Source organism: Ipomoea nil, unplaced genomic scaffold (assembly GCF_001879475.1).
Source record: "Ipomoea nil cultivar Tokyo-kokei standard unplaced genomic scaffold, Asagao_1.1 scaffold2044, whole genome shotgun sequence".
NCBI lineage: Eukaryota > Viridiplantae > Streptophyta > Magnoliopsida > Solanales > Convolvulaceae > Ipomoea > Ipomoea nil.
In genome coordinates, this window is record NW_017618472.1 from 1 (window position 1) to 9,991 (window position 9,991).

General features: G+C 32.3%; 4 non-coding genes across 4 annotated transcripts; all 4 read left to right on the forward strand.

Annotated features, from left to right (window-relative positions):
* Positions 1-713: 713 nt before the first annotated feature.
* On the forward strand, positions 714-785 carry TRNAE-CUC. Its single transcript has one exon. It is a non-coding gene; the product is annotated as a tRNA-Glu (tRNA).
* A 2,171-nt stretch (positions 786-2,956) lies between these two features.
* TRNAE-CUC lies at positions 2,957-3,029 on the forward strand. Its single transcript has one exon. It is a non-coding gene; the product is annotated as a tRNA-Glu (tRNA).
* Positions 3,030-4,181: 1,152 nt separating this feature from the next.
* TRNAE-CUC lies at positions 4,182-4,254 on the forward strand. The gene has a single exon. It is a non-coding gene; the product is annotated as a tRNA-Glu (tRNA).
* Positions 4,255-7,853: 3,599 nt separating this feature from the next.
* On the forward strand, positions 7,854-7,926 carry TRNAE-CUC. Its single transcript has one exon. It is a non-coding gene; the product is annotated as a tRNA-Glu (tRNA).
* Positions 7,927-9,991: the final 2,065 nt, after the last annotated feature.

Below are 9,991 nucleotides of genomic sequence, written 5' to 3' on the forward strand. Positions count from 1 at the left end.
AATTAAACTGAATACTTTGTCTCGCAAATATTGCAATGAAACTGTAATTGAATTGAAATGATAATTTGGTTGTGTTGAAACGAAACTGCAGTATGTCTAAAATGAAACTGAATGGCATGTCTCACATATTGAGTGTATATTGTCAAATAGAATTGTAGTTGGATTGAAATGTTACTTTAGTTTTGCAGAAATGAAACTACAGTATGTATAAAAAGAAACCGAATAACATACATGTCTCACATATTGAGTGTTATATTGTAATATGAAACTATAGTTATATCAAATGAAACTTTAGTTGTTTTTTAAATGAAACTATAGTGTATATAAATCAAACGGAATAACAATTTGACATATTAGAGTGTATATTGTAAAATAAAATCGTAGTTGAATTAGAATTATAATTTAGTGGTGTTGTAATAAGTATAATATGATATTCAATAACAAGTCACATTGTAATAAGACTATTGTACATACAATGTCGAATGAAACTGTAGTTTAAACAAATGAAACATTAGTTGTGCTGAAATGAAACTACAATATAAATAAAATGAAACTGAAAATGTTATACAAACCGAACTAATTTCACAGAACGGGTGCGGTTTCTTTTCATTAAAAGAAACGACACGTTTTGGAAAATGGTCCACACAGCTGCGTGGATCATGGTCCACTGTAAAATTTTGTCGATATTCAAAGATTACATAATGGAAAATGAATTTGTTGTAGTCTAGTTGGTTAGGATACTCGGCTCTCACCTGAGAGACTGGGTTCAAATCCCGGCAACGGAAACACTTTTTTGTTCTTTAATTTTGTACTACTAGCTCACGGCGAGGTGAAAAACCACTTGCGGAATATGGATGTGAGGGGCTCGGCCTCTCGACCTCAGGATCACTCAAAAGCTATGACACCTACATGCTAGCCAACTACACTACCACCCATATTGATAATTAATAATGACAATTACGTCCCCGTACGTTCCTTTTTTAATTACCAATGCTTTTATTTTAGGAATTATAGGCCACTAGATAATGCAAGATCGATGGTGTGCAAAGGCGGTTTTTATACCGTGGACCTTGGTCCACACAGTTTAGTGGACCACGTTCCGAAAATGGCATCGTGTCTTTAATTAAAGAATCGACCACCGTTAAATTTTAACAAATCTCATATTTTTTATGCGTTTATAATAAGATGAAACTAATGTGTATTTCAAATTAAACTGAATACTTTGTCTCGCAAATATTGCAAATGAACTGTAATTGAATTGAAATGATAATTTGGTTGTGTTGAAACGAAACTGCAGTATGTCTAAAATGAAACTGAATGGCATGTCTCACATATTGAGTGTATATTGTCAAATAGAATTGTAGTTGGATTGAAATGTTACTTTAGTTTTTGAAATGAAACTACAGTATGTATAAAAAGAAACTAATAAACATACATGTAAGTATAATATGATATTCAATAACAAGTCACATTGTAATAAGACTATTGTACATACAATGTCGAATGAAACTGTAGTTTAAACAAAATGAAACATTAGTTGTGCTGAAATGAAACTACAATATAAATAAAATGAAACTGAAAATGTTATACAAACCGAACTAATTTCACAGAACGGGTGCGGTTTCTTTTCATTAAAAGAAACGACCGTTTTGAAAATGGTCCACACAGCTGTGTGGATCATGGTCCACTGTAAAATTTTGTCGATATTCAAAAGATGACATAATGGAAAAATGAATTTGTTGTAGTCTAGTTGGTTAGGATACTCGGCTCTCACCGAGAGACTCGGGTTCAAATCCCGGCAACGGAAACACTATTTTTTGTTCTTTAATTTTGTACTACTAGCTCACGGCGAGGTGAAAAACCACTTGCGGAATATGTATGTGAGGGGCTCGCCTCTCGACCTCAGGATCACTCAAAAGCTATGACACCTACATGCTAGCCAACTACACTACCACCCATATTGATAATTAATAATGACAATTACGTCCCGTACGTTCCTTTTTTAATTACCAATGCTTTTATTTAGGAATTATAGGCCACTAGATAATGCAAGATCGATGGTGTGCAAAGGCGGTTTTTATACCGTGGACCTTGGTCCACACAGTTTAGTGGACCACGTTCCGAAAATGGCATCGTGTCTTTAATTAAAGAATCGACCACCGTTAAATTTTAACAAATCTCATATTTTTTATGCGTTTATAATAAGATGAAACTAATGTGTATTTCAAATTAAACTGAATACTTTGTCTCGCAAATATTGCAAATGAAACTGTAATTGAATTGAAATGATAATTTGGTTGTGTTGAAACGAAACTGCAGTATGTCTAAAATGAAACTGAATGGCATGTCTCACATATTGAGTGTATATTGTCAAATAGAATTGTAGTTGGATTGAAATGTTACTTTAGTTTTGCTGAAATGAAACTACAGTATGTATAAAAAGAAACCGAATAACATACATGTCTCACATATTGAGTGTTATATTGTAATATGAAACTATAGTTATATCAAAATGAAACTTTAGTTGTTTTTAAATGAAACTATAGTGTATATAAAATGAAACGGAATAACAATTTGACATATTAGAGTGTATATTGTAAAATAAAATCGTAGTTGAATTAGAATTATAATTTAGTGGTGTTGTAATAAGACTACAGTGAGTATAATATGATATTCAATAACAAGTCACATTGTAATAAGACTATTGTACATACAATGTCGAATGAAACTGTAGTTTAAACAAAATGAAACATTAGTTGTGCTGAAATGAAACTACAATATAAATAAAATGAAACTGAAAATGTTATACAAACCGAACTAATTTCACAGAACGGGTGCGGTTTCTTTTCATTAAAAGAAACGACACCGTTTTGGAAAATGGTCCACACAGCTGTGTGGATCATGGTCCACTGTAAAATTTTGTCGATATTCAAAAGATGACATAATGGAAAAATGAATCGTTGTAGTCTAGTTGGTTAGGATACTCGGCTCTCACCCGAGAGACTTGGGTTCAAATCCCGGCAACGAAACACTATTTTTTGTTCTTTAATTTTGTACTACTAGCTCACGGCGAGGTGAAAAACCACTTGCGGAATATGGGATGTGAGGGCTCGGCCTCTCGACCTCAGGATCACTCAAAAGCTATGACACCTACATGCTAGCCAACTACACTACCACCCATATTGATAATTAATAATGACAATTACGTCCCCGTACGTTCCTTTTTTTAATTACCAATGCTTTTATTTTAGGAATTATAGGCCACTAGATAATGCAAGATCGATGGTGTGCAAAGGCGGTTTTTATACCGTGGACTTGGTCCACACAGTTTAGTGGACCACGTTCCGAAAATGGCATCGTGTCTTTAATTAAAGAATCGACCACCGTTAAATTTTAACAAATCTCATATTTTTTATGCGTTTATAATAAGATGAAACTAATGTGTATTTCAAATTAAACTGAATACTTTGTCTCGCAAATATTGCAAATGAAACTGTAATTGAATTGAAATGATAATTTGGTTGTGTTGAAACGAAACTGCAGTATGTCTAAAATGAAACTGAATGGCATGTCTCACATATTGAGTGTATATTGTCAAATAGAATTGTAGTTGGATTGAAATGTTACTTTAGTTTTGCTGAAATGAAACTACAGTATGTATAAAAAGAAACCGAATAACATACATGTCTCACATATTGAGTGTTATATTGTAATATGAAACTATAGTTATATCAAAATGAAACTTTAGTTGTTTTTAAATGAAACTATAGTGTATATAAAATGAAACAGAATAACAATTTGACATATTAGAGTGTATATTGTAAATTAAAATCGTAGTTGAATTAGAATTATAATTTAGTGGTGTTGTAATAAGACTATAGTGAGTATAATATGATATTCAATAACAAGTCACATTGTAATAAGACTATTGTACATACAATGTCGAATGAAACTGTAGTTTAAACAAAATGAAACATTAGTTGTGCTGAAATGAAACTACAATATAAATAAAATGAAATTGAAAATGTTATACAAACCGAACTAATTTCACAGAACGGGTGCGGTTTCTTTTCATTAAAAGAAACGACATCGTTTTGGAAAATGGTCCACACAGCTGTGTGGATAATGGTCCACTGTAAAATTTTGTCGATATTCAAATGATGACATAATGGAAAAATGAATCTGTTGTAGTCTAGTTGGTTAGGATACTCGGCTCTCACCCGAGAGACTTGGGTTCAAATCCCGGCAACGGAAACACTATTTTTTGTTCTTTAATTTTGTACTACTAGTTCACGGCGAGGTGAAAAACCACTTGCGGAATATGGGATGTGAGGGCTCGGCCTCTCGACCTCAGGATCACTCAAAAGCTATGACACCTACATGCTAGCCAACTACACTACCACCACATATTGATAATTAATAATGACAATTACGTCCCCGTACGTTCCTTTTTTTAATTACCAATGCTTTTATTTTAGGAAATTATAGGCCACTAGATAATGCAAGATCGATGGTGTGCAAAGGCGGTTTTTATACCGTGGACCTTGGTCCACACAGTTTAGTGGACCACGTTCCGAAAATGGCATCGTGTCTTTAATTAAAGAATCGACCACCGTTAAATTTTAACAAATCTCATATTTTTTATGCGTTTATAATAAGATGAAACTAATGTGTATTTCAAATTAAACTGAATACTTTGTCTCGCAAATATTGCAAATGAAACTGTAATTGAATTGAAATGATAATTTGGTTGTGTTGAAACGAAACTGCAGTATGTCTAAAATGAAACTGAATGGCATGTCTCACATATTGAGTGTATATTGTCAAATAGAATTGTAGTTGGATTGAAATGTTACTTTAGTTTTGCAGAAATGAAACTACAGTATGTATAAAAAGAAACCGAATAACATACATGTCTCACATATTGAGTGTTATATTGTAATATGAAACTATAGTTATATCAAAATGAAACTTTCGTTGTTTTTAAATTAAACTATAGTGTATATAAAATGAAACGGAATAACAATTTGACATATTAGAGTATATATTGTAAAATAAAATCGTAGTTGAATTAGAATTATAATTTAGTGGTGTTGTAATAAGACTACAGTGAGTATAATATGATATTCAATAACAAGTCACATTGTAATAAGACTATTGTACATACAATGTCGAATGAAACTGTAGTTTAAACAAAATGAAACATTAGTTGTGCTGAAATGAAACTACAATATAAATAAAATGAAACTGAAAATGTTATACAAACCGAACTAATTTCACAGAACGGGTGCGGTTTCTTTTCATTAAAAGAAACGACATCGTTTTGGAAAATGGTCCACACAGCTGTGTGGATAATGGTCCACTGTAAAATTTTGTCGATATTCAAATGATGACATAGTGGAATAATGAATTTGTTGTAGTCTGTTGGTTAGGATACTCGCTCTCACTCTAGAGACCTGGGTTCAAATCCCAGTAACGGAAACACTATTTTTCGTTCTTTAATTTTGTACTACTAGCTCACGGCGAGGTGAAAACCACTTGCGGAATATGGATGTGAGGGGCTCGGCCTCTCGACCTCAGGATCACTCAGAAGCTATGACACCTACATGCTAGCCAACTACACTACCACCCATATTGATAATTAATAATGACAATTACGTCCCCGTACGTTCCTTTTTTTAATTACCAATGCTTTTATGTTAGGGAATTATAGGCCACTAGATAATGCAAGATCGATGGTGTGCAAAGGCGGTTTTTATACCGTGGACTTGGTCCACACAGTTTAGTGGCCACGTTCCGAAAATGGCATCGTGTCTTTAATTAAAGAATCGACCACTGTTAAATTTTAACAAATATCTTATTTTTTATGCGTTTATAATAAGATGAAACTAATGTGTATTTCAAATTAAACTGAATACTTTGTCTCGCAAATATTGCAAATGAAACTGTAATTGAATTGAAATGATAATTTGGTTGTGTGAAATGAAACTGCAGTATGTCTAAAATGAAACTGAATGGCATGTCTCACATATTGAGTGTATATTGTCAAATAGAATTGTAGTTGGATTGAAATGTTACTTTAGTTTTGCTGAAATGAAACTACATTATGTATAAAAAGAAACCGAATAACATACATGTCTCACATATTGAGTGTTATATTGTAATATGAAACTATAGTTATATCAAAATGAAACTTTAGTTGTTTTTAAATAAACTATAGTGTATATAAAATGAAACGGAATAACAATTTGACATATTAGAGTATATATTGTAAAATAAAATCGTAGTTGAATTAGAATTATAATTTAGTGGTGTTGTAATAAGACTACAGTGAGTATAATATGATATTCAATAACAAGTCACATTGTAATAAGACTATTGTACATACAATGTCGAATGAAACTGTAGTTTAAACAAAATGAAACATTAGTTGTGCTGAAATGAAACTACAATATAAATAAAATGAAACTGAAAATGTTATACAAACCGAACTAATTTCACAGAACGGGTGCGGTTTCTTTTCATTAAAAGAAACGACATCGTTTTGGAAAATGGTCCACACAGCTGTGTGGATATGGTCCACTGTAAAATTTTGTCGATATTCAAATGATGACATAGTGGAAAATGAATTTGTTGTAGTCATGTTGGTTAGGATACTCGGCTCTCACCTAGAGACTTGGGTTCAAATCCAGTAACGGAAACACTATTTTTTGTTCTTTAATTTTGTACTACTAGCTCACGGCGAGGTGAAAACCACTTGCGGAATATGGATGTGAGGGGCTCGGCCTCTCGACCTCAGGATCACTCAAAGCTATGACACCTACATGCTAGCCAACTACACTACCACCCCATATTGATAATTAATAATGACAATTACGTCCCCGTACGTTCCTTTTTTTAATTACCAATGCTTTTATGTTAGGGAATTATAGGCCACTAGATAATGCAAGATCGATGGTGTGCAAAGGCGGTTTTTATACCGTGGATCTTGGTCCACACAGTTTAGTGGACCACGTTCCGAAAATGGCATCGTGTCTTTAATTAAAGAATCGACCACTGTTAAATTTTAACAAATATCATATTTTTTATGCGTTTATAATAAGATGAAACTAATGTGTATTTCAAATTAAACTGAATACTTTGTCTCGCAAATATTGCAAATGAAACTGTAATTGAATTGAAATGATAATTTGGTTGTGTGAAACGAAACTGCAGTATGTCTAAAATGAAACTGAATGGCATGTCTCACATATTGAGTGTATATTGTCAAATAGAATTGTAGTTGGATTGAAATGTTACTTTAGTTTTGCAGAAATGAAACTACAGTATGTATAAAAAGAAACCGAATAACATACATGTCTCACATATTGAGTGTTATATTGTAATATGAAACTATAGTTATATCAAAATGAAACTTTAGTTGTTTTTAAATGAAACTATAGTGTATATAAAATGAAACAGAATAACAATTTGACATATTTGAGTGTATATTGTAAATTAAAATCGTAGTTGAATTAGAATTATAATTTAGTGGTGTTGTAATAAGACTATAGTGAGTATAATATGATATTCAATAACAAGTCACATTGTAATAAGACTATTGTACATACAATGTCGAATGAAACTGTAGTTTAAACAAAATGAAACATTAGTTGTGCTGAAATGAAACTACAATATAAATAAAATGAAATTGAAAATGTTATACAAACCGAACTAATTTCACAGAACGGGTGCGGTTTCTTTTCATTAAAAGAAACGACATCGTTTTGGAAAATGGTCCACACAGCTGTGTGGATAATGGTCCACTGTAAAATTTTGTCGATATTCAAATGATGACATAATGGAAAAATGAATCTGTTGTAGTCTAGTTGGTTAGGATACTCGGCTCTCACCCGAGAGACTTGGGTTCAAATCCCAGCAACGGAAACATTATTTTTTGTTCTTTTAATTTTGTAGCTACTAGTTCACTGGGCGAGGTGAAAAACCACTTGCGGAATATGGGATGTGAGGGGCTCGGGCCTCTCGATCTCAGGATCACTCAAAAGCTATGACACCTACATGCTAGCCAACTACACTACCACCACATATTGATAATTAATAATGACAATTACGTCCCCGTACGTTCCTTTTTTTAATTACCAATGCTTTTATTTTAGGAAATTATAGGGCCACTAGATAATGCAAGATCGATGGTGTGCAAAGGCGGTTTTTATACCGTGGACCTTGGTCCACACAGTTTAGTGGACCACGTTCCGAAAATGGCATCGTGTCTTTAATTAGAGAATCGACCACCGTTAAATTTTAACAAAATCTCATATTTTTTATGCGTTTATAATAAGATGAAACTAATGTGTATTTCAAATTAAACTGAATACTTTGTCTCGCAAATATTGCAAATGAAACTGTAATTGAATTGAAATGATAATTTGGTTGTGTTGAAACGAAACTGCAGTATGTCTAAAATGAAACTGAATGGCATGTCTCACATATTGAGTGTATATTGTCAAATAGAATTGTAGTTGGATTGAAATGTTACTTTAGTTTTGCAGAAATGAAACTACAGTATGTATAAAAAGAAACCGAATAACATACATGTCTCACATATTGAGTGTTATATTGTAATATGAAACTATAGTTATATCAAAATGAAAACTTTCGTTGTTTTTAAATTAAACTATAGTGTATATAAAATGAAACGAATAACAATTTGACATATTAGAGTATATATTGTAAAATAAAATCGTAGTTGAATTAGAATTATAATTTAGTGGTGTTGTAATAAGACTACAGTGAGTATAATATGATATTCAATAACAAGTCACATTGTAATAAGACTATTGTACATACAATGTCGAATGAAACTGTAGTTTAAACAAAATGAAACATTAGTTGTGCTGAAATGAAACTACAATATAAATAAAATGAAATTGAAAATGTTATACAAACCGAACTAATTTCACAGAACGGGTGCGGTTTCTTTTCATTAAAAGAAACGACATCGTTTTGGAAAATGGTCCACACAGCTGTGTGGATAATGGTCCACTGTAAAATTTTGTCGATATTCAAATGATGACATAGTGGAATAATGAATTTGTTGTAGTCATGTTGGTTAGGATACTCGCTCTCACTCTAGAGACCTGGGTTCAAATCCCAGTAACGGAAACACTATTTTTGTCTTTAATTTTGTACTACTAGCTCACGGCGAGGTGAAAACCACTTGCGGAATATGAGATGTGAGGGGCTCGGCCTCTCGACCTCAGGATCACTCAGAAGCTATGACACCTACATGCTAGCCAACTACACTACCACCCATATTGATAATTAATAATGACAATTACGTCCCCGTACGTTCCTTTTTTTAATTACCAATGCTTTTATGTTAGGGAATTATAGGCCACTATATAATGCAAGATCGATGGTGTGCAAAGGCGGTTTTTATACCGTGGATCTTGGTCCACACAGTTTAGTGGCCACGTTCCGAAAATGGCATCGTGTCTTTAATTAAAGAATCGACCACTGTTAAATTTTAACAAATATCTTATTTTTTATGCGTTTATAATAAGATGAAACTAATGTGTATTTCAAATTAAACTGAATACTTTGTCTCGCAAATATTGCAAATGAAACTGTAATTGAATTGAAATGATAATTTGGTTGTGTGAAACGAAACTGCAGTATGTCTAAAATGAAACTGAATGGCATGTCTCACATATTGAGTGTATATTGTCAAATAGAATTGTAGTTGGATTGAAATGTTACTTTAGTTTTGCTGAAATGAAACTACATTATGTATAAAAAGAAACCGAATAACATACATGTCTCACATATTGAGTGTTATATTGTAATATGAAACTATAGTTATATCAAAATGAAACTTTAGTTGTTTTTAAATTAAACTATAGTGTATATAAAATGAAACGGAATAACAATTTGACATATTAGAGTATATATTGTAAAATAAAATCGTAGTTGAATTAGAATTATAATTTAG